The sequence below is a fragment of the Aedes aegypti genome, chromosome 2, assembly GCF_002204515.2.
Source record: "Aedes aegypti strain LVP_AGWG chromosome 2, AaegL5.0 Primary Assembly, whole genome shotgun sequence".
NCBI classification, from domain to species: domain Eukaryota; kingdom Metazoa; phylum Arthropoda; class Insecta; order Diptera; family Culicidae; genus Aedes; species Aedes aegypti.
The window spans coordinates 341486774-341509079 of record NC_035108.1 but is presented as its reverse complement, the minus strand read 5'-3'; the positions used below and the strand labels follow the sequence as shown (position 1 = coordinate 341509079).

The window sequence follows — 22306 nt, the reverse complement described above, 5'->3', positions numbered from 1 at the left end:
TAGAGGTTATTTTGGATTATCTAGACTTTTGCTCTAAGATTTACAACAAAAACTAGTTTCTTTAGAGACTATTTTGGTCGAAAAAGATTACTTTAAAGACCGCCCATTCGAAACAGACTTTTGAAAGACTTGCATTGAAATAGTGACCAATTCTCCTAGAAGAGATCTGCTTCCAACCCTGATATGTTAAAATTTCTTCACGCTGATGTACCAAAGTAGCACGCGAAACATCTTTCAAAGAAATGCTTCCCAAAAATGGTTTCAAAGATGTATCAATAAAACCATATGTAACTTACCTAGTTCTAGTTCCGTTGCATATTAATCAAAAACCCATAAGGTGTCATTGTCGTTCCAATGAACTTGCATTTCACCCCGTGTTTGACGTCTAACATTATTGAAACGGCGAGATTTGTTGCAAATGTCCTCTGCAAGCATCAATTAAGTCAAGTTATTAAGATGTGTTTTGTCACTTTTAAAACAAACTTTTGCAACTTCTCCAAACATGCCAATTCTTATGTTACGTTTAAATATACCTTCTTTTAGAGCATCCGTAACATAACTTCATTGCATGCAAGCTGCGTTTTAATACCCACAACTCAAGAAGATTCATCCTAGTTGCATGAAAGTTGCACTAAACAGCGTGTTTGACAGCTAAAAGTTTGTTTGTTTCAATCAAGTTGCAGTATAGTTGAGTTGCACCTCACGCATCATGTAATAACGAAAACATGTTCTTGCAACTGTTTGTTTGTTTACATGGTGTTTCTCATATGTTGCACGAAAGTTTTTGCAAAAAAAAAATACCTCCTGTCCATATTTTGCCAGTAATGAAATTGTGTTCCTAAGGGTGCAGTAAAGTAATAAGCAACAAAGAAATGTGGTCACTTATGTAGAGCATTGGTGAGGCAGTTTTTCGAAGAGCTGGTGGAGTATTGAGTAGAAGAGAAGGTTTATGGTCTAAAAGTCGAGAGATCGATTCTCGTTTGTATTTTTGTTTTCATTATATTCCTCTTAAGTATTTTGCAACAAATATCCATTTTCTCTATAATATAAATATGTTGCAAACAGGCTCCGCCTTGCGCTATTCAGTGCAATTATAAGTCATATTATCAACGATTTTCAACTCTGATTAGTTTCAAGAGATATGTTCATTCTTCAGTTGAAACAAACTGTGTTGGTTGGGTACGCCGCTCCCGACGATTAAAAATAATTTGACGCACAGGTCTGATTGACATATTTCGAAAACCTTGATTTTGCCAACAAATCCAACCAATTGCAATTCAAATTCATTGATTTGAAATTTAAAGTAAAGCTTTTAGATCTGTTTTATCGTATCCACACTGCTTTTGTTCGTAGCTCTCCATTTATCAAAGGAAACCAATCAACCAATACCTAACTGCGCCCAATCTGGGCAGAGATGAAGTATATTGCTTCCGGTTTCTCCTCGCACACATTCCCACAAGGACGAAAAGTTAAGAAATTGAATTTTAAAAATTAACTATCATCGAACGGAGGGAAGGAGCTCTTTCTGCAATCATCAAAAAGCGAAGCCAACAAAGGCCACTCTGACTGGACGGATGCAGCAGCAGCACCAATCGATTCTATGATTTATGGTCCGGCCATTAAAACCGATCTGCGATCTGAATGACGTCGAATCGCCGAACGGGATCCAAACGGAAACCTCACAGAAACAAAAGAGAATTTTGATTTACACAATTTGAAGTGATTGACTTGATTTATGTCGTTAAAAAATAAGTTTACTCAGAGGGAATGGGATTTATGCATTCGATAACTTTATGTGATCTCTTTTTCTTTGTCTTTTCAGATAAATCGATTATTTTTCGGCTGTTTCAAACAAAATGACAATAAAGTAAGTATCCGCTATGAATTCCAATCGAATTATCTACAAGTAGCATATGATATCTCCTCTTCGTTCTCAAAATCCCAATCGCAAGTCTTTCGCCACCAAACTCGTAAATCTCGACGAGCGACGGAGAAAGTGAAAAAATCCTTCTATCGAACTATTTCAACATAGCACCAAACTGCCATCCATTCCGCAAACATAGTACCAAAAGCATATGAGCATCGCGGCGCAGCAGCTGCAACATCCTTACTTTTCGTGACAGCAGCGCTTCCAACACATGAAAAACCGAAAACTTCTAAATACCAATCACTGACATAAATCAAAAGTGGTTAATAAAATCCGCTTCTCGGAGTTTTTCGCTTTCAGTCCATACATTTCCCCTTATCGGAATGCTCTTCGGGTACAGACAGACGCCCATCCCGGGAGCAGGGATGCACTCCGGAATCCTCTGCAAAAGTTTCCTTGTCCATATTGGACTTGTTGGCTTCTTTAGGTTTAAACAGTTTGCATCGTCATCAGGACCTTCGTCGCCATCATCACCATCCTGCTGATCACCGTCGCCATCTGTTTGCTCTCCCTCTTTCGTCCTTTGGTACCGTGAAATGGGGTAGCTTTGAAATATTTTTGGGAGAAAATCTGATTACTTCTGCAATATGTTTTAAACAGTTTTTTTGTGTTTTTAAATCAAGAACAGATATCACATTTATTAGTTGGGTCACCATGTGGCTCGGTAGCTTAGTTGGTAAAGCACTCGTCTAGCATACAAGAGTCGTGGTTGCGAATCCCGCCTGAGCATTTGATTTTTTTCATGTTTTATCCACCTTTTCCACGCGTTATGAGTCAAATAATTTAAAACTATGCGAATTTTAGTATCGAACTACTCAATACATGTGTCAATACAATGATACTCTGTAGAACAGCTCGATTTTTTTTATTAGGGACACCCCATTTTACGGTACCAGAATTCGGGAACAGGGAAACGTGTGTTGTACCGGAATCCACCAGCAGCCAACGTCGGAGGGGATCATCTTTTGAGGGAATGGGACGACGCCGGGTGCCGGGAAGAATCCGGGAAAAGCCGGAAAAATATGTGCATCCGATGAATTTACGTTCGTACTTTCTTCCGCTTGATCCACTTCGAAGGGTGGTTGGTGCTGTTGCTGAAGCTTCCCGGCTGCTCGAACATTGCGATACATAGTTGTACCGGGGTTTTTTGATTACTATTTTCTGGGGAGAAAAGTGTAATATGGTTGATAATATTGCATATAAGTTAACTTCTGCGTCCATGAGCCGTCTCGTGGTGTATGGGTAACGCGCCCTATCTAGTGAACAAGAAGTCGTGAGTTCGATTCTCACCGAGAATACGCGTAACTTTTTCGCAAATTTCATATGATTCATTTAAACCACGTGCATAATATATGTAATGCTCAGTTTTACGGTAGTACTACAATGGCAATAAAAAAACATTTCTTGTGAATTGCATAAGATCGGACAATCCTCCCAACCAGTGGATAGGCACAAGTTTTCCTCTTGACGTAACGAGTTGGAAAGTATTTGGCGGGTGGGAAAAGTCAGCCGCAGAAGGAAGCACCTGACTGTACTCTGCATTCACGTTTTTATCCACTCCCGAGAACACTGTCGACTTCCTCCTTGTCATAGTCGTCCTCGTCGAAGGCAACGTTCGCAAGTCAAGGAAGCAGCAATAAAATAATTCAGTAGGAAAAACAGTAAAACATTTTACACCCTCTCCCACGTGGTCAACTGACGACTGTGAAAATGTCGCCGTAGTCGTCTGTTGTATGATTTTTCTGTGGAAAATGTCCGGAATAAGGATTATTGAGGAAAAATTATTCTGAGCATTTGCTTATCAAAACCGTACCAGATGAAACGAAGTGCAACAAATTCCCGGTTCTAACAGGAATAATACCGAGTGTTTGAGCGCTAAAGATTTCACCAGGCACGTTGCACTCCTTTCTTCTCTCGCATTTGTTTGTGGAAGAAAGCTATCGCCCCCTCGACAACGTCGATTACTTCTCGTAAGGACTGTATCGCAAATAAGTTGAAAATATTGAAAGCACTTGAGGCGAAGTTGACCAGTAGAGATCAAGAAGAAGGATAATTTTAAACAGTGTTAAATTTTAAAATCTTTAATTTTTAAGTTTTTTGTAAGCTCGTTTATATGATTTGATTACTTTAAAAAGAAATCTCCTATTTTTGCAAGTCTACTACATATGACAAACAGGCTTAGACCTTTGACGAGCAACACCAGTAGAATAGCCTTCAGATTTTTTGAAATGAATGAAATTTGTTACACGTAAAAGCTAATGAGTGAACGAATTTCCATGTCGGACTCCGAACTGTAGGCAAAAATTGAATTTTTGTTAATGTGGACCAGCTGATGAATCTGGTCTACTTATTATTACTAGGGTACCCGTCCTATAATGGACTTCAAAGAATAGAGTACGCACTGGCCGTTTTTCCATACACTATGGTCAAATTAGGGGCCTTCCTTAGCTGAGTGGTTAGAGTCGGTGGCTACAAAGCAAAGTAATGCTGGAGGTGTCTGGGTTCGATTCCCGGTCGGTCCAGGATCTTTTCGTAATGAAAATTTCCTTCACTTCCCTGGACATAGAGTATCATTGAACCTGCCATACGATATACGAATGCGAATATTTATTTTTTTAGTTGTTTTTTGTAAACACGTTCAAAAGATGTGATTAAGGAAGGTCGAGAAAGTTTCCAACCCGAAAAGATTTTTGACCGGTGGGAATCGGAACCACGATCATCAGCATGGGCTCGCAGAATGTTTAATGACTTGGATCTCGGCTTCTAGAGCTCCGATTAACCTGAAATGTTCACCATAGCTTAAGAGTAACTTCAAATATGCTTAGTTGAAACTTCGAACAATGTCATAAATAAACCTTTCAATAATGGCATATATCAAATTTTGACAAAAATGCAAAAGTTCAAATTGGAAATAAATCCTAAACGGAAATACTTAGAACAAAATGCCCTTTTGCCATATTGTGCAATTTGATAAGACACACAGGTTCGTAGAATAACATTTTTCAAAAAGCTGTTTGTTTTCAAAATATTTTCAGAATAATTTATATTTAATTAATAATTCAAAAGTTGGTATTTCGAATGTTGTGATTTTCTAGCTCAGTAAAGTTCACGTTATTTGTTAGCTGTGGTTGAAATTTTGTATGAAAATGCACGGTATTGAAATTTAAATCGAATTTCATTGTACAACACCTGAATATTTCCGTATTTTGAAATGTGATGTATTAAAAATAAGTAAAACAGTAAATCTTCAAACTTGAAACATACAACAAGTCAAACTTTCATGCCAATTGGATCACCCTCCGGCACATACTTGACGTAAACCAATGATTTTACTTTCATTTTCCAATTTATTTCGTCAAAACTATTGGACATGAAAACTGACCTTCGGCTTTTTGAAGAAAGTCGTTTAAAGACTCTAGAAAGAAAAAATAAATTAGATAGAGTGTTGACAACTATACTTATTTTCAATTATAAAACTTCAAATAAACTTTTCATCGACTGAGAATATTTATTTCGAAAATTTTGGCTCCATCGTTTTTAGACATTCAGACATATCAGATAATTCACAGTCGAAAACACTTAACTCTTCGAGGTGTTTTGAGCCTATCTTGAGAAATTGTGTTTTCAAGCTAAAGAGACCAAATTTTGCATATAATTTTCCAAGCAATCTTGGATTTAGAAAAAAAAACTTATTGCACAGTGCAAAATTATGGTACACTGAACTGATAGAGAAAAAAAAACAATTATCTATTTTTAATTATAATTATTTATTATTAAAATTATTATTTAAACAATACGACAGTGTTGCCAGATTTTTTTTTAAATTGAGTTAAATTTTTAAAAATAATGTTTTTGAATGTATTGAGCTAAGCATTTAATTTGCAGTGTATCCAAATATGCGGAATACGAATCAAAATAAAAATTTAATTCTAATTTGGGTATATTTAAAACACCAGTTATCAGGCAAGACATCTATCTCATGTTTGGTACGAGTGAATGTTTTGTTCATTATTAATATAACGACTGGAAAAAAATAAATAAATCAATTGAGTGATTCCAAGCAACAGCACCAAAATTTGGTAAATTTTTCAATTCATTTTTTTTCTATTGAGCTGAAACTTTGCACAGTTTTCCAGTTCCATCTAAATCGTCATTTTCCGATATCAAATCTTCAAGTTGAGTCACGACTAACTTTTCAAAAGGGTGTATGTGAAAATGGTTCAAAAATATTCAAAAAGCTGCACAGCAAAAACGGTTCGTTCGATTGTTAGACAGCTAAAGAAACAAAGTTAGACAACTAAATAAAGATTCCAAAAAAAATACACACAGTAAAAAAAATTTTTTTTTTGCAATAAAAAACATAATTTTTGACACAAAAACTCAAATATCTCAAAACCCTATCGGAATACCAACGTAATAAAAATTTGGTGATGGGTAACCAATAAACAAAAAAGTTATGACATTTCAAACATGTCACAATTTTCACATTTAGTAGAAAAAAAATTTTTTTTTCGGTGTAAATTATTACGGGAACCGCAGTTTGTTGCTGATTTTATTGTTAAGGGCCTTGCGTGAATTAAACAAGTCGTTTTCATGTATTCATTAGTATTATGTATATTATATGTATAAATATTATGTATATGTATAAATATTATATGTATATGTATATATGTATATATTAAAATGAATTAACAGATTACACGAAAATAATTTATTTTTTTTACCAGGATATTTTTTTTTAGAGTATGATCGATGAGTTTCTAAATGTTGTATATAAACTTTAAAAGTTTTGGATTTGGGTATGCGTTATGAGATCATGAAAACATTTTATTAATACTTATTTATTGTTATTCAATTTTTTTACAATATCGAACACTTTTGCATCATTATCAGTACAGTTCGAGTAAAGTTTTGCTTTAATTTTATTTTCTGACAATGGAATGAAACAGTGAAATTTTTGGGTTCCTTGGATCGTTTTCGCGTTATTATATTGCTCGCTGAGCTCTGATGCCGTTAATTCGTACTCTTCAGTAGTAGTAAAACAAAATGATAATTTTGTTAAATCTTCTTCTTTTCTGCGATTCGCCCAATCAAATAGTTCTTTTGCAGTTTTAATTGGATGCTCACGTTCTTTGGCTAAACTTGCTCTTGTGGCCATGCGCTTTATGGTTCCTCCAATAGCATCACAAGGACCTTTGCCATGTGACGTAGCAAAGAAATGCCATTCTGCATAAATTCCGTACTTTGATTTAAATTGACATAGGCTCGAAAAATTCTTACGGTTTTTGTACTGCGATGCTGCTCCATCAGACATGAAATATATGTTTCTGATTTCTTTATCCTTATCAACGCGTAAAAAGTTAATCATTTTGGCAATGAACAAATTTACAGATACTGAGTCGTGTCTTAAATCTTCGGAAATTACAATAAAACTAAAATGTTCAATTTGCGTACTTCCATTGAAATAAATAACGAATGGATGAATTGTAGCTTGTTGTACGTTCCAGTGATGGGACTGCACTTCATCTTGCAATACAAAGCTATAGTTTTCAGAAAAATCACAAATGACTAAAAATTCACCATCTTGTAATGTATTTTTCGTATTTTTTAAAAAGCGGGATTGCTCTGTTTCAATAAAGTCGTGAGGAATTAAACTTTCTAATTTCAAGCAAAAAAATGACACAAACTCATCTACAGGTTTTACAATAGTTTCTAGGTCACACCTATCCGTGGTCACCCATTGCTCAAATGATAACTGATCAATATAATTTTTTTCAAACTCAGCGAATAAAGTATTTTCCAATGATGAAGAATCTGGACAATCCGAACAAGATCGTAGATAGCAATTTGATGTTGTATTATCGCACAAAAGACTACCAGTTAACATTTTAATATCCTTTGATAAATTGATTCTTTTCAAACTATGTAAGATTAGGTTAATATTTTCGTGTGTTGTGCACACACAAACATTATGTGTTCCTGAATTGGATAGAAGCTTGCATTGCCTTGGACGAAGGCTTGCAAATGAGGAAAAACCTACCTTAATATTTTCGTTAATTTCCTTGAAGCGTGTATACGCTTCTTTCAAAGTAGTCATCATTAATCGTTTTTGGATTGCTTGACGCTTTCCATCTTTTTTTACAGATACATAATCTTTTTGGCCAGGCATAGCTCTACTTACTTCATCGTCTTCAAAATATTGAATAATTTTTTCTTTTGTCTCATCTGTTAATGAAGTACTCGACCTAGCATTTTTGGTTGCAAGACAGTTATTTTTGAATTGTTTTGCCTTTTTTGCTGTATTTCTATTGGTTTTGAACTCATTAATGGCGTCTTGAATAGACCATGAGCTTGGCAGCATCGACAAAATCAATAATTTTTCTTTCCTTGTCGTGGCTAGATTCGAGAACCTTTCCTTCATATTCATAATTACCTCATCGTAGTCTGTATTTTCCACATCCTCAGGTCCTAATTTGAAGAGGTTTCTTCGTACAGCTTCGTTGATTTCACGGTATTTTTTCTCGGGATAATTGACGTAACCCATCTTCGTCCATTTAATCGGAGTCACTTTTATTCCAGCTATCCCTTCGTTGAAGCGTTCGATGTTGACCTTCTGGATGCACTCATCTTCTGATTGATTTGTTGAAACAGATGTCGCTGATGGTACCGTGGCAAGACTATCTGCACTTGGTACTTCTGGTAACTCCTCAGTTGTTGTCGGTGCATCTAGTAATTCCTCAGTTGTTGTTGTTTTCGAACTTCCTGCAACCTGATCCACCGATGATGTACAGATTGCCCGTTTGTCAACGTTTAAACGGCAGGACGTACAAATGCGTAAATTTGTATTCAATGTAGACATTGGAGCATAACCAGCCGCTTTCAGTTTATCTATGGTGCTTTCGGTGAGCACCTTCGTAGCTCTTTCGAACACTTTTTTTCTGCAAACGGCCTGCAACAGTTGAGAAAGCGACTACTCATGTTGCTCGTTAGATTTTAATAAACAAAATCACTTTTAAGTTTTAACTGACTAGTTTGGTGTCGTTTGCTTGACTGAAGAAAAATTTTACAATTAAATCTTTTATAACCATAGTGGTAGTATATTTTTAGCTTTTTCGTGAGTATGTTTATGGTATGTACCTATCATGTTTTTGATGTTTTTGAAGTTACTCGCTTTCTCCCAAATATGATTAACAAAGTCTATTCTCTACCAAGGCGGGTCTATACCCAGGTGTAATCAGATTTTAACTTTGTGGAGAAAACCAGCGCCGAGAAAACCGACCTGCTTTACGTATACTAGATCACCTGGGTATAGACCCGCCTTGTTCTCTACGAGGTAAACTTTTTGCAGGTAAACTAGTCGTATACCTGTATAGAAAACTTTTTTTGTAGCTTTTGTCTTCAATATTAGATTTCTTATAGGTTTCTTTTATCAAAAGGTTTCAACACTATTGAGAGAATTTTTCTTCAGTTACGTACAATAAAAAATATGACACTATCAAGACTTTAGATCACAACACTTGATCGCGTCTAACTTTCTAATAGATGCTATAATAGTTATGAATAATTAAATAAAATATCATGAAAACAACTTGTCAACCTCATGTGGTACCCTTAACAAAAAATTCAGCAACAAACTGCGGTCCTAAAAAAATTAACAATGAAAAAAAAAATTTCACTAAGTGTCAAATTTGTGAAATATTTGAAATGTCATAACTTTTTTGTTTATTGGCTTACCATCACCAAATTTTTATGGTAGATAGCTAATATCATGGACCGTTTTCCCTCAAAAAATTACGTTGGTATAGGGTTTTGAGATATTTGAGTTTTTGTGACAAAAATAATGTTTTTTAATGCAGAAAAAAAAAATTTTTTACTGTGTGTATTTTTTTTGGAATCTTTATTTAGTTGTCTAACTTTGTTTCTTTAGTTGTCTAACAATCGAACGAACCGTTTTTGCTGTGCAGCTTTTTGAATATTTTTGAACCATTTTCACATACACCCTTTTGAAAAGTTAGTCGTGACTCAACTTGAAGATTTGATATCGGAAAATGACGATTTAGATGGAACTGAAAAACTGTGCAAAGTCTCAGATATTTTTGAAATGGTCGATCAGAATCGACTTGCATGCCTCCGTGGAATCCCTCAATTGTACGAAATTGATAATCTGGCAACTCTATTTTAGGCCTTTTTTAAAGTCTATTGTATGTTAAGTTGTTAATCATCCAAAACAACCTTTATTTTTCATTAAGCAATGAATTCTTCATCGAATTCCAAGATTGTTTAGGTTTCTATATAGAAAATTCGATTTTTTTTAACCTTCAAACGCAATATAGTTTTATGGAGTGCGTTTTGGCTACTAATATGGAAACGTTCGTGTTTTTTCCACGTGCGATTTCAAAATGTGACATTGCGGTCCGGTTTGCGCTTTGGCCGATCGGTTTTCTCTGAGCTAGTTGTGCATTTTGGCAACTCTGATAGAAACATTCGGTTTTTCGTCATGTGCTTTCGGAAAGGAGCCTTTTGGTCCGGTTTGTGCCTTTGCCGATCAGTTTGCACGAAGATAACAGCATGCGACAAGGTTAACATTATCCAGTTTCAACCCATCAATTGATGAGTTCGTTCCATGTTATTTTTTTTATAAAAATTGTGACATTTCTACAATTTTTTTGAATAATTATGAATCTTATTAATTATTTCATAAGTCCCTTTTTTTTACATTTATGAACCACAGTTTGAATGGTTCGTCACTACATGTGTCGGCATTACCAATAACTCAAAAATTTCCATAATGCATAAAACATTTACATTTTTTTTGCTTGTATTTAATATGTGTTAACATCTTTGAAATGTTTGAAAGGTGTCAACATATATGTGATTAACATTAGAGCTAGAAATTAAATTGCATTAGATGAGGTTGCATGAGTCGCATCACTGAATCCTGATCATGAGGCTTTATATCCCTTCCTGAGCTAGTTTAACACAAAATATGAAAAAAATCAGAGCTGTATGTTTTTTTGATCAAAATTTATGTGCGATTTTGTAAAACATTTCTTATTGCGCTGGTACAATTTGCGGTCAAATAAAAATGCTATAGCGATTTACGCTCGCTGTGATATACTTGAATTGTAAAAAAATATCCCTACGATATTTTACATGAGACATTATAAACATTAATGCTAGGGGTCATCCAAAAATTACCTCTATTCTTTGAAGGAGGAGGGGATCAATGAAAGTGTGACAGTGCATGTATCAGGTATTGGAAAAAGTGTGAGAGAAGGGAAAGGAAGTCTAAAAAATCCGAAAAACAATGGACGTCATATTTGAATCTACCCCGAGAAAGGGAGAGGAGGGGGGGGGGGGGTACAAAGAGAGGAAGGGTGTCAATATAGGAGAACCTCTCGACTAGTATGAAAATAAAGTTTTCTCTCGGTATCGAGCACGCATACTTTGTTTTTCTCAGTCTAAGCGAACCATGTCACGATCCAAGAAGTGGTGGAGGTTAGGCAGAGCGTGACAAGTGCTAAAAAATCTTAAATGAGCTGTGGCTTTTGTCGATTCAGTTGAAGAACTGATAAAATTCGTCCAAGACAATTAGCATTCGATATTACTTGGAGAAGTGAGGATATATGGGGCGTGACATGATATGCGTGTCACCCCTATGAAGTATCTAGACTGACAACAACAACGTATGTTACCCGATACTGAAATAAGTGATCATGGTAAAAGAAAACAATATTTTCATTAACTAGTGGAGGGGGGTCGCCTATATTGACTCTTTGTACCTTGGAAGGCTTTTAAGGAGAAGATTCAAATATGAAGCCCATCATTTTTAGGAATTTCTAGACCCCCGTCCCTTCTCTCTTCGACTAATTCTAATACCTGGTACTTGCACTCTCACACTTTCATTGAAACCCCCCCTCGCCCTAATTAAGGACGTCATTTTTGGATGAACCCTATAGCCAACGTTTATAAAATTTCTTGTAAAACATTGTAGAGATAACTTTTTACAATTCGAATAAAACACAGCGAGCGTAAGCCGCAATAGCACCATTATTTGACCGCAAATTTCACCAGCGCGACTTTTGATCAAAAAACATACACCTCTGATTTTTTTATATTTTATGTAAAACTAGCTTAGCTTTCCAATGATGCATAACTTTTAAGCGGTGGTTGCGAACACCATGAAAATTAAGCCAAATTTCGACACAACATCCATACTTTTCCATTATTACAAATATGAGAGTAAATGAAAACTGTTCATAGTTGTCGAATAATAAATGACATCTATTATCTTCATTATTGATTAAGTATTGATCGATTAAGTATCGATCTTTCATTTCTCGCATAACTTGTGATCTCGCCCTAAAGCCATTGGTAACCGAGCGTGTAGCACCTTGTTTAGATAAACCCAAAGTTTTTGGTACTATCACATATATTTCCATCTTATTTCCGACACAGTCCTCAATTGTTGCAATCGAAGTTTGCAGCCCGAGTTGCCGTCACGCTTCCGCCACCGAAAACGTGTTGCAACGTGATTCCTTCGTGGAGTGTTTGTACGGCACTAATAGCGTACCAATTGGGGACCGTTTTTCACGCGAATAGTGTAAGGATTAGCTCCGAATGGAACTGGCGCAACTTCCACGAGCCTCACGCCCTAGGGACGTGAGAAAAATTGAAAAGTTGCTTGCGAAAATTCACGTGCAGTCAGAAAAAATGCAATTGCAGGATTAACGGCGAATAAATAATCAACGAGAGGGGTGCTTTTTACCCGAAATGGCAATTGGTGTAGTACTTTAAATTGTGAGTTGATCGTTGGAATGAGTAAGAAGAAGAGAGATTGGGTTGTGATGAAACAAACGCACATCTGGAAGTACGATAATAGACAAATCTGGACAGTATGCCATTAAACAGCTGATTGAAGATTTTAAAATCATCAAAAGATTGAAGATGGGTACGCAAAGGTTGATACTGAAACCTATTCGAAACCTGGATCCAAACTGAAAAAAGAGCCTAACTTTTTCGTTCATCAAAATAATCGCTTGAATGGAACATGTAGTGGAGTTGCTCTAATCATTCATAGACGTATAAAACATCAACTTTTTTCGTCATTTGAAACCAAAGTTTTTGAAATTGTGAACGTTTCTGTTGAAACACAGCTTGGAAAATATTCATAGATGTTATTTGCCTTTTCAATGCACTGGACAGCAAATGTTCATTTGTTTCAAACTGACTTGCAGACATTGACTCGCAATCAGTCAAAAAAAAATTATCAAGGGTGACTTTAATAGCAAACATCGTTCGTGGAACAATTTCCAAAGTAATTCCAATGGCAGGATTTTATTTGATGAGTCCTCTTCAGGATATTTCTCAATTCAAAAACCCTACTTGGTTTTGCTCTTCTAGAAACCCTTCTACGATTCATTTGGTCTTAATTGACTTCAAACAGTTTTGTAGCCAACAGGTTATCCATGCTTATTTTGATTCTGTTACATTTCAAACATCCCATGAAGCGTTTCTCAATTCTAGCAGCTCCATTTTCAATTATTTAAGAGCCGATTGGAATACATAGGAAACATAAATCAATAGTAATCTTGATGTTAACATGTCTTTACAAACAAAACTTGATATTGACAATGCTCTTGAAACTTTAACAAATTTTATTGATGAAACAAGGAATTGTAATACCAGAATGTGAAGTAAAATTCGAATCCATGATTAAAGACGATGATCTTAACCTCGTGATCCGTCCTAAAAAAGTGAGGAGCAGTCAATTTCAACGGAAACGCAATCCTGCTATTAAAAAAGGGTTGCCATAGTTTGAAATGTCACTAATAAGGAATTGAAGAAAAAAAGTTATGTGTAATGACTTGTACGCACATCTAGAAGCTTTGACATGAAAAAAGGGAATTTGCCCATTCTTTCAATTAAGCTTCTAAAAATGTTTAATATTCAATTTGAAAGATCAAACGGTATGAGTCATTATTGCTTCCAACCCCAAATACACTGACCGACACATTAAATCCGAAAACTCTGAACATGTTAGGCGCCACCTAGAAGGCATACATTAGTGGCGCCCACAATTCAACCAACAGCAGCTACACATTCTAGCCACGCATGTCGAACCCAGTAGGAAGCCAGTGATTGCAAACCGAATCCAGTGCGGAAACTTTCATCACTCTTACTGTGCTGCTGCAGCCGTGTCAATCTAATTTGCATTCGATTTTGGCCAGGGCGCCAACACACAGTAGTTCACTCACAAGGGAGCGTATTAAGGGTTAGAATCGTATAATTTGCATGCAAGCCGGACCAATCTTGATGCACAACACTGTTGGTTAGTCTAGAACCTAGAAGATCTCGACAATGAAAAACGCGACGAACGGGTTTGCGAAAGTCAATTTGCACAACTCTACCGTGTCAACGGTGATGTTCTTGAATATTGGTCGAATGGGCGGCCCGAAAGCAGATGCAGTTTGCCAAAGTTGGTGCTAACAGCATCGTACCGAATCGAAATCCATCACAACGACCAGGTGGGAAGTAAGTCATCAACGCACTCGATTCTATGTACCGTAAAACGGGGTAACTTTGATAGTGTGGGGCCAAAACGAAATAACATAATTTATTATAATAAGTTATGGGGCCTTCTTTAGCCGAGTAGTTAGAGTCCGCGGCTACAAAGCAAAGCCATGCTGAAGGTGTCTGGATTCGATTCCCGGTCGGTCCAGGATCTTTTCATAATGGAAATTTCTGTGACTTCCCTGAGCATAGAGCATCATCGTACCTGCTACACGATACATGAATGCGGAAATGGTAAGTTTGGCTAATAAAGCTTTCAGATAATAACTGTGGAAGTGCTAAAAGGAACACTTAGCTGAGAAGCAGCTTTGTCGCAGTGAGGACGAAATGTCAAGAAGAGGTTAAGCAAAACGAATGCAAAATCAGGGCACCTGAGTGTGGGAAATGGGAACTTTAAATGCTTGAAAAGCAAATACCAGGCAGGAACACAAAAGGGTCCAAAAAGAAACCATTTAGGAACCTACCAACCACACGCTTCTAAGAGAGCACTTTTTAGAATAAAAGTTCCAACTGCAATTAGTTTGATTCTGGATTTCAAAACTACCCCTAAACCGAAAAACGACTTTAAATTATATGAAAATATTTAGTTGCATTCAACATGACTCGCTATGCAATTTTTCAACATCAAAGATCATCTACCCTACCAGTTCTTGTTTTAAAATGAAAATTTTCAAAACAGAATACTGAAATGATCAGAATTACTATAAAGAAAACTATCGAAGCTCGCCCGTTTTACGGTACAACTGAATCTAATGTAGTATCTTCCTCACATTCGATACCCTGGTTGGTTCATCAACACACTTAACTACCTCGATGACGAATGGGATTGATGAGATGGATGGGATGGTTGCGAATCAGTTAGTACGACATGTAGGAGTTCACCAACTTCAAACCTACATCAGAGCAGATAGCACATTAGCATTGAATGATGCGTGCCCATACTGACGATAGTCGGCACAAACTCTCAGTGAAGAACGTAGGTTTACAATTCTAATTTGGGAGTGTAAGGTCGCATCACCTGCTGGGAGATGGCACTTGCTCTAACTCCAGTAGATAGTGGGTGGCGGAAACCGTTAGGGGTGTGTTGACACCGTTCGACAAACAGTTGAGTTCTGCTATGTTTGATGAGTAATCAGAGTCGTGGGGGTAATTTTCTTCCGATTGAGGTTGAAGTAGAATGAAATGGTGTTTCTACTATTAACTAAATTTAGTTAGAAAAGGTAAGGTGAGATGTGATAATCTTGGTGAAGGATTAAACTATCTTAAAGGGATCTGTCAAATCTTGTTTGTATTGTGGTCACTGTCACTAAAAGCGGTAAAAATGAAAGGAAGGGCGTTTCGTAGAACAATTCCCAAAACAATTACAATGGAAGGACTTTATTTGACGAGTGCTAAGGATATTCTTTGTTGCAATATCCTGAAAGCTTAAACGTTCGTCTACTTCCTCTAGAAATACTTCAGGTATTGATTTGGTATACGCCAGTTAATTTTGTAGTCGATTGGTAACTCATGTTGCCTTTGATTGTTTTACATTTTAAATTCCTCATGAATCAATTCTCAATACCTTCAGTTCTACTTTCAACCATCGTGCTTTCGAAACTTTAACAATTTGTTTTTGCAATACCAAAAAAGAAGGTTGAAAAACGCGTATCTATCAAATAATATAATCTTGAGTTGGAAATTATTGTTATAAACTTTTAAAAATAATTGTTCTATATGTAATGAGAAATTACCATGTTGAAAACAAAATCTTCTTCTTCTTCTTCTTTCTGGCATTACGCCCCCACTGGGACAGAGCCTGCTTCTCAACTGGTGGGATTCGAACCCACGACCCTCAGCTTGGTCTTGCTGAAAAGCTGCGCGTTTACCGCTACGGCTATCTGGGCAGCTTAAATCTTACAATCTCTTAATAAACTATTTCAAATTACAGGGTGTTCGCAAATTATCCGTACAAACTTTAAAGGCATGGCTCTATGCAATCAAGCAGAACAAATTCAGTATTATTGCATGACTTAAAACATTAACCTATTATATTATTAGGCAGTTAGCTTGATACATTTTCGATTTTAAATATTTATGAAACCATGCTAAATGTGTTGAGGTGTCTTATAGGGAACTGTTTTACGAGCTTTATGACGCAAGAGAAATGTTAATAGAACTCATTGGATTTGAACCTTTTAATATTTTATTCCCAGTTTAACTTGAAGCCACTAAACTGTAGGTTGCTTCAAATAATAATGGGGAATTTGGATTCATCTCTTTCAGATTTTAGGGACAAAACATCTCTAGTATGACTAGCGGCCCTCAGGAAAAACGCCTCCGAAAAATTAAAATTTGCCTATCCCAATAAGTAGGAATAATTTCGACATTTTTTAAAGGTTTATTTTGTGTTTACATATAGATGTATTTTAAAAGGTACATGGACATTGATTTTTTATTGTTTTCAATATGAGATCATCTCTCCCATATTTTGCTGTTCGGATAATTTACGGACACCCTGTAAAAAAGGCCGATTCTGATAATGAGAGAAATATTATAAATCAATAGCGCAAAACACAAAAACTTGCTAAGCAGCTAGAAAACGCGCACAATTTTGTAATAGGTCTCATTAACATAGCTGATAGTGGTCAGACAGCAAAGTAATAATGACTTTAGTGACTAAAATGATCAAAATGATAATCAAAAAGTGACTTTCAAACCGGTATTGGTGAAAAATTATCCTTTTTTTCCTTACTTTTATTTGTTAGGCACTCCGTGCACTTGGCCACTACTATGCCGAGGATCATATACATAATCTATTTATATCCTAGTTCTTATTGCTATTTCACTCATACCGAGCAGGTAGAGGAGAGTGCTGCCGTTGGTCCAATCCATATCCATATCGAAGTCCATTGGTGTGCGGTGGTTCATTTTGCCATGTATACGTGTCGTGTGAGGCAACAGCCTACAAAGAAGGTCAGTGTGTCTCAGTCACCATCTGATACTGACGAAGGATGGATGTGTTCCCCAATACACGGTCCTTCGGGCGGCGTCTTCTGGTGCCTGTACGGAGTTTTTTGTGTGGGGGGATTGGGAATCGAACCCATGACCTTCCGCTTACGCTTGCGAAAGCGTAACCTCGAGGCTACGGGACCCCCCTAAAAATTATCCTTATCCGGGATAAGATTTAACTGTAAGAAATGGTCTAGCGGTAAGCGGTTTTTCTAAGCTCATTTTTACGAGATTGGTATTAGCTATTATTTTGAATCCCCTTGATGTTAGTCGGTTAAAAACACGTACTTTATCAAGTACAAGTACTCAGAAAAAAAAAGCTCGTGATAGAGATTTTTTTTTATCGAAATGGAGTTTATGGAGAAATTACTGACCAAAATTCTTTGAAGATTTGACAAATGTCGAAGAAGACACAAAACGAAGCATTTTTTGGAGAAATTTGTGAGATAATTATAGGAAAATTTTTCAGTGGTAGACAAAATTCATCATCAAAAATCATAAACGGAAATCAGAAGATGATTGAATTGGCATACTTATTAAGTTATTAAGAAAAGAATACATGATTAAATTTTTCTACCAAATCTCTATTTATTAAGTTTGCAAATTCGTGCTAAAATTCATGGTACTAGAATTCATTTGAGGTTGGGGCATCACCACTATTGATTACCAATCAATCAATTGCCCAATAATGTGTTTTCAAGCATTCGTTATAGAAACGCGTTTATTTTGTATCGAAGTAATCAACCAAACTCATGGGAAAAACAGGGTGAATGGCTAAACCGCCGTGATATGTAGACTTGGTAGGAATTTATAGTGTAATTTTCGAAATGATTTCTAACAAAATAACTACACACTTCTGAAATCCTGGCTGATAATTATTCCAAACAGTCTCTGGCTTACTTTACGAAAAGTTTTGGTGAGGTTCTTGATTTAACATTTTGTTCATAGTCAAAAATTAATAGCAATTTATTTATCAGGTCTTTCAGATATTCTTCCATGTTTTTGCAAAAAAATATTCAAATATTTTGCACAGAAAATACCTAATGTTTTAAAAAAAAAAAAACTCAGGAAAATATTCATTTTTATTTTCTTTTGGGAATATCTACAAAATATGCACCTGAATCCCTAAATTTCTTGACACTTTGTGTTAAATCAATGATTAAATTTATAAATATACGTTTCTTGCTGTTTGAAAAATTTACACAACCTTTCGTTTCTATACTATCGGATCGCAAAAATAGTGACTTAAGTGACCATTTCCCTTGAAGATGTTACTTTAGTTGTTTTTTGTTATAAATAGTGACTTTTTGGTAACCAGGTCAAAAAAGTGACCAAGTCACTAGAAATTGCATTAATTCAATTCAAAATCAAGTTGCTCAAAGCATTCTCAATCAAGAAGACATGTTTGGCTATTCATGAAAACTAATTTGGGAAAGCTTTTCCCCGGATAGTAAGAACTAGTATTAATTATTTAAATTTTAAAGAGGCTATCCAGTTGGGGACGGCTTATTTGTCGAAGGATCTCAAAACCAAAAATTCGTGTGCTCGTCGGAATTCAAATCACAGAAAAAAGGAAATTTTGAGCCAAAAAATTTAAGATTTAGAAGTGGTGCAAGAAACTTGAAGGTAAATTTTCACTTTCAATTAATTTTTTTTCGCCGCTTTCTACATTTTTACTGTTGTATTAAGGTTTATAAAGCATCTGATTCAAACAAAAAATTCAATAACACTGCGGAACACGTTTTTGTCTCCAGCATCAAAATACCACTATTTACTTAATTAAGGGTTGCTAAATCAATCGTCCTTTTCAAAAATATCACAGCACGTCTAGTTTTGAGATATTGGCTGTTGAAAATGCAAAATTTGACTATTTCAGCCAACTTGCATGCAAGTGTGTCAGCTTGTAAGGCAATCTTTTTGCTTAATTTGCCACAGAATTCAAACTTTATGTTTATAACAATACTTATCAGCAAAGTTTATGATACTATCGATGCTCAAAAGTTATTTTTGGCTGTTTTAAAAAATATATTGAATTAAGCCATAATTAGAGTAACGAAGTGTTTTGTATGAAGACTGCAAGTATGTTGAAAATATCGATTTATTAGAAATTTTATCGTGCAATTTCAACCAAATTATATCTGAAATGAGAGTTGAAGTGCTATTGTGCATGCTTGCTGGATCAGATTACAAAACAGTTTGGTAAAACATACTTTAAATATCATGTAAACATAAATAAAATCAGTGTTTTGTACAACTTTGGCGACCTGTAGTCAAAAATTGTGACGTGCAGGGACATTTTTGAAAACGGCATCAGATTCAGCGACTTCAAATCTTCAAGAGACACATAATTTGATCCTTGATACATACAAAAATGTCATTATTGTTACGTTGTGTAATGTATATATTTATCAAAAAATTCAAATATATTTTTGTTGTAAGATTTATGGAACATTGTTTTCAAGTCCTTATCTAAGGTTTGACAAATGAGAAAAACAAGTTTCAGCTTGAGAATTAACGTTTAACAGGCAAAAATATATATATAAAAAATGTAATTTCCGTTTGAAATTCAGGTTTTTGGGCAGTGTTTGTTAAAACCCTAAGTCAACACTATTTTTCACAGTTTAAAAACTATTAAATTTGCTTAAAAATCATGTAAAAAGATTTGGAATATTCGTCATGAATCGTCGCATACATAATAACCGTTAACTCTTGTTTTTTTTTTTTTTTTGCTTTCCCAATGCATGGCCCTAAGCTTTTCATACACACGAACACGTCAGAGCAGTTAACAATAATAACTGATAGCCCGTTCGCAAGCAATTTCGTGACATACAAACACATTTTTATTTTTATTTATATACTAGTGGTCCCGGCAAACTTCGTCTTGCCATCAAGTAGGCTGTTGAAAACCGCTATGAATCGTCCCATACAAAATGACAGTTCCGTTCAATCCCGTTTTTCCTACTTTCCCGGTGAACATCCTGGAACTTTTATACACACAAACACGTCGGAACCCTTAACGAACAAAATGGAAATAGAATCATCCAAATACGTTGCTCCGTTCGTGAGCCATTTCGTGACATACAAACACCATTCCATTTTTATTTATATAGATATTTGCGATAACACTTATTTATATAGATAATCCATCTAACAAAAATTTGTGTTAATATATACAAGTAATTATAGGATCATTGAAAAGAAATTATAGTCCAACAAGGATGTTTTTTTTAGTAAAAAAAGGAAAACAAATGGGGAAAAAGTAGTATTGATTTTAGACAAATTTGTTATTTTACAAACTTTTCATAAATTTAGCTATGAAAAGAATGATGCTAAGAGCTTCGAAATTAGTAAGAAAATAACACTAAGACTTCACTGAAGACCACATTTGATGACGTGAAACTACATCTTGAATTTTTGGCTCAAAATTTGAGGTTTCATTTTTTATATGATGTTATTTCAGAAGAGCACACGAATTTTTGGTTTCGAGAACTTTAAATAAATAAGCCGCACCCTACTGGACAGTCCCCTCAAAAATGTTGCTACTAGTTCTCACTATCCGTCAAGGAATCACTGATAGTGTTCAGGAATTGAATAATAAGTATGTTGTTGAAATACTCACATTAGACTCAATGTCATTCATATTTCATGTTGTTGCTTTAAACATAAATGTCAGAAATTTCGTATAACCCAAATAACATCTATTTTCCATATAAAGAACCATAAATTGACCCTAAAATATGTTTCTGTTATAGAGATATAAAAGCTTGGTATACCACAAAAATATTCGAGTGCAGGGATAGATACTGAAAATCGCTGCTTCATAAAACCTTCCTAAACATGCTCTAAAATTGGGAGACAGAAGTAGATCGTTGTTTGTAGATTATTTCCCATATAAGTGAAAAGGAGCCCTTATCCCCAACAGTGGAGTAACGAGAAGTTGACGAAGGAATAACGACTAGAAGTTAATCATCGCTTCTTTTTTGGGGATCTCCTTTGTTCCTGTAATTTCAAGTTCTGTTAAAAATTGTGACCCTAAACGAGCGTAGACCGATTGTTTTATTCGTTCTTCGCCATTAAATGACAACCAATTCTGTAAACCCTGCCTGAAAGTCTTATAAAAGTTCCAATGCTATTGTGAAATTTTCAATCTTCTTCTACTTGACATTATGTCCTCATTGACAAATTGATGTAGGAGGAAGTCCTGTATTTATTCAATTATAATTCAAGAGTATATTATTTTTGGCGTGAATGTTGTTGCTTATTGAAAGGTCTACGATTGAACAGGTGTCTTTTTCCGGGCAGTGCTTCAAGAAGGGCCAAAGAATCGTTTTTGTTTTTTTTTTTCTCGCTTTGTATTTTTTTTTCCGATTAGTGCTTCAAGAAGGCCGGAGGAATAGTGTGTGTATTTTTTTCCCTCACGCGCGCTGGGCAGTGCTTCGAGATGGCCCGAGCAATCAAGTTGGTTTTCGCGTCTTGGCAGCCCGTGTGACATACACACGTAGGTATGCAGGCGTATGGTTAAAGAAATTCGTTGCTGACCTGTCAACGATGAAATATCAATTGGTGAGCTCGTTTCATGCTTCTGTTTCAATAAAGTAAAACATGTCATTACATATCTTCATAAGAAAAACGATATGAATGCTACGTATATAAATTTCTAATCTTTGAAGACAGAAACGTCATATTTTTTGTAAACAAATAATAGTCCATTATCAGGGAGTTAAACTTTCAAAATTACTCTCGGTTTCGGTGAAACGTGTAGTGGCCGGACATAGATGCTGTCTCTCCCCTACTTGTCAGAATTCTTATGAATTT

The 22306-nt window shown here is 35.5% G+C and overlaps 2 protein-coding genes across 3 annotated transcripts in view; one reads left to right on the top strand and one right to left on the bottom strand.

Moving 5' to 3' along the window:
• The window catches only part of LOC5573090 (rab3 GTPase-activating protein catalytic subunit), a 261913-nt gene that overhangs the window by 54018 nt on the left and 185589 nt on the right, over nucleotides 1–22306 (bottom strand). The window lies entirely within an intron of this gene.
• The window catches only part of LOC5573094 (leucine-rich repeat and fibronectin type-III domain-containing protein 3), a 174419-nt gene continuing 153933 nt past the window's right edge, over nucleotides 1821–22306 (top strand). For both annotated transcript variants that reach the window (XM_021846126.1, XM_001654351.2), the window contains exon 1: nucleotides 1821–1867. The gene's annotated coding sequence lies outside the window, so the exon portion shown is untranslated. The remainder of the gene's footprint in view (nucleotides 1868–22306) is intronic.